At 34.5% G+C, this 3918-nt stretch overlaps 1 protein-coding gene across 4 annotated transcripts in view; it reads left to right on the plus strand.

The window, feature by feature from the left end:
• Positions 1-3918, plus strand: part of LOC106879104 (triple QxxK/R motif-containing protein) — an 11195-nt gene that overhangs the window by 2840 nt on the left and 4437 nt on the right. The window contains exon 1 of one of the 4 annotated variants that reach the window (XM_014928541.2): positions 661-795. The exons of 1 other annotated variant lie outside the window; for it this stretch is intronic. The gene's annotated coding sequence lies outside the window, so the exon portion shown is untranslated. Of the gene's footprint in view, positions 1-660; positions 796-1308; positions 2105-3918 lie in introns of those variants that run through there. 2 more of the 4 variants (XM_052975272.1, XM_014928540.2) reach the window with 2 other exon arrangements.

Here is a 3918-nt window from a genome sequence, read left to right on the forward strand (position 1 = left end):
AACGCTAGGCCGAAACAACTGTAAGATTAAGATTATGTTCATTTTCTAATCCCTTATGTACTTTTATTTGTAAACCCGGTTGTCAATATAACATGGTTTGTCATAAACACCTGTACTTTGTGGGGGTTTTTTGTCACTTTAGTTATGAATTAAGTTAATGAATTCAACGGGATACACTGTCTGCTGCAAGTCGTTGGGTTCAGCATATTATCCTCCATTTTCTAATTGATATATAAATTTAGGGTAAAAAACCACCCCTTTTACCCGCTCCCATTTATTGCACTTGGTATAACACTAGTGTAACAATAATTGGGTACCCTCCCAGCAGTATATTGGATAGATACTATATCCTGTATCTTATACTTGTTTCAGTCAACGCTAGGCATTGTTTGAGAAGGGTTTAGTCGAACAAATCGACCCCAGTACTTTCTGACGGTCTTTGACCAAACAGCTTCCATTTAATTTCTGTCTACCAAATTCACTCACAAGACATTAGTCGGCCCAAGGTGCCGCGCAGTAGGACTGAACACAAAACCAAGTGACTGCAAATCAATCATCTTAACCACCCAGCCATGCTTAGAACTGACAAAGGCCAGTTTTAAAAATGAAATTATAAAGAATAATGACAACCAGTTTCAATGATAAGTTTTTTTCTTCTGATACTGGAATGTAAATGCATGTCTAACTTCTTAAGTAATTCGTTAACTTACCCTATCCTTTCCAAAACTATCAGAGTGATTTCCCTTCTCCCTTAGATATTTTTTTTACCTACTTGACAATAATTATAAAAAAAAGGTAATTAATTATACGATTCATTTATCCCTATTGATTTATTTGTGAACTACACTCGCCCCTTTTCATTAGAGTTGTAGTGCGTGATTTTAAAATTTCTCTGCAGCTTTATGTGCATAACTAATCTATTATTTTTATATTTTACATACGTGGCAAGTTTTCTTGATGTATCTAATATTTGAAGGCATATTACATTTCTCTATTGTGTGTGTGTGTGTGTGTGTATTTCATTTACATTTTACGTATATGTATGTGTGTTATATCCAATTCCCCTTTTATATGAGTTGTATTCCATAAAATATTGAAGTTTTAGCTTTAATATTTTGAAAAATTTTTGGATATTTGAGAAATCGATGGAGAGAATATCTAAATATTTCATAATATTATTTATACATAATCTCAAAGAATACGGTTAAAAATTAAATTTAACATGCTCGTTCAGTTTCTAAAAAATGTTACTTTGATTATATTTTAGTTACGTTTAATTATTGGTCTTCTGAAACTTTAAGAATCAATTTCTCCCGTTTGCATTATTTCGTGTTTACATTGTGCGATAAATGCTGTGGGGTTCGGCTCCTCGTCAATTGATTCCCGAGGCCCGGTTGTTTATCTGTAAGTCAGCCCTGCTTGAGGAGCCCTTTGATCAAAAGCGTTGCAAATGTGACCATCTTATCTTTTCTTCATCTATATTTGATGTATCTTTTATATTTTAATACGGAAGGGTGTAATCTAAGGAAGATTTTACTATTGTTTCTAGCAGATCAAATGAACCTTCGTAGCTTCCCTCATTTAGTTATTGTTGTTTAGCTTCGGTTCATACTCTATCGAGAAAACCTTTGATCGAAGACGTTCCAGCCAGTGTAGAATATTAGCTGAAACCAAACTACTGTTTTTAACAGGTGTAGCTATTATGGAGAGTCTCGTTCAGTTTTAATCCATTTTTCACTTCATTTTTATCCCCAATGCCCTTAACAATCCCAGAAAGATCTTAATTACTTCCATCTCAATTTAAATCGATACTACATCAATTTTTCTATATCACAATACTAAATGGAAAAAAAATCGCTAATATTTCAAAATTTCATTGAAGTGTGTTATGTTTGGGTAACTGACACACACATACACACACATACGTTCTTGTACAAAAGTTAAGATACACGTGGCTCTTGGTTCCAAAAGATGAGTGGTGGGTCGCGAAAAGCCACGTACCAAGAGCTGTAATAACTATCCACATTCAGAGAGATTCGCTACTCCAGCTGAGATTTAAAAAGTTAACAGCGACAACATAAAAGAGTTAACGATCCAATATTAGGTTTGTTTACTATTTTCTTTTTTAGATATATTTAATAAGGCCAGTTTTATGAGACATTTGTAGAAAATAGCTGAATTTGAATTTATATGAGACGTTTGTAGAAAAAAGTTGGAAACTTATTCTCGTTTTTTGCTATAATTTCTGAAGGTATGAACTTCCTAAAGCTTTAAAAAAATCTCTAATTGTATACTTAGTTTTGCCCAACTGGATGTGATGACTTCATAAAAATGATGAAAAACCGAACTAAATGCCTTATCATGTATTTAATTTTGTTCTCTTAAATTCTGCGTTCAAATCCTGTCTGGGAAGATTTTTCCCTTTTATCAATCCAGTAGTAAATTAAATAAGTACCTGTACTATAATGCACTCAGTTCAATTAATTATAATCCTCCAATACAAAAATTTACTTTATACCTCACAGGTTTCAATCATTGCATGGCGGATATGGTGAGGTACCAAGGGTTTTAGTTACTATGTCAAGTTCAGTACTTAATCTGGTACTCATTTTGTTTATATTTAGTTCTCAAATGGTTGAGTTTACCTAATGGTTTATATCTCTCCTTTTAGGAAATACGTACCTTAAAGCTTTTTGACTGACTTATACAAGCATGCACACATATACACACGCTCGTGTGTATGTATGTGTGGTAGGTTTCTGCACAGTTTTTATTTACTCATAGGATTGGTTTGCTAAAGTTTAGGAATTGCACAGTGGAATCAGACCCAGAACTATTTGATTACATGCTTGCATCAAGTTATTCTTATTGCAACCAACAACTCTGTAGACATCTTCATAATGATTTTTTTCCTAACATAGGTATAAGGTCAGAAATTTGGTTGACTAAATTAACCAATAAGCATACTTATATTATTGTTTCAAAGTGAGATTATAATGTAATTTGCATGCAACTCTTTGCTGAGTGTGCACAAAAAATTGCTTGCGTGCAAATTTTATCTTTCTTTGCGAAATATGTGCACAACCATGCAAGTAACCATGACCAAATAAAAAATTTGATTTCATTTTGCAAACTTTACGACTGCACATTTTTTTTCTGTTTTCCTGTGTGCACAAATTTGTAAAACATATGTACACATTCAGCTTAGAGGAAATATTGCCCATAAAATAGACAAAGATGCTATGATCTGGTTTCTCCTTCAAGTTGATACCAATCCATTTAGCTTTTGCTGCAAATCATCATCATTGTTTAATGTCCGTTTGCCATGCTGGCATGGGTTGTATGGTCTGATAGGAGCTGGCCAGCTGGAGAGCTGTCCAAACTCCAATTGTCTGTCTTGGCGTGTTTCCTGTGGCTGGATGCCCTTCCTAATGCCAACCGCTGTACAAAGTGTGCAGGGTGCATTTTACATGCCGCTAGCATGGATGCATTTATGTAGCACTGTCACAGGTGCATCTTACGAGGCACTGACACAAGTGCATTTTACATGGCACTGGTACTGCAAGACAAAGACTTCTCAGCTGGGAAAGGGAGTGGGGGGCATAGCCATAATGGACATGCCTGTATGTCTGGTTGGCTGCAATTTTACTTAGCTTGATGTGTCTTCTCAAGAACAGCAAATTGCCAGGAGTCTTGATCCCTTGTCATCTCCTCAGTGGGTCTAAGGCAGGGGTTTTCAAACTTTTTGACTTGCGGACCCCTTTATATTTCAAGCTTTACCTTAGGGACCCCCTTATAAACGCTTATGAAATTTATACATAAATATTTGCTTAAAATAACAGATATTTTTACATTTATTTATTTAACAGTATTTAACAAATAGGTTTATTGTCAATTAAAAGATTTCGATTAAAAAAC

Source organism: Octopus bimaculoides, chromosome 20 (assembly GCF_001194135.2).
Source record: "Octopus bimaculoides isolate UCB-OBI-ISO-001 chromosome 20, ASM119413v2, whole genome shotgun sequence".
NCBI classification, from domain to species: Eukaryota; Metazoa; Mollusca; class Cephalopoda; order Octopoda; family Octopodidae; genus Octopus; species Octopus bimaculoides.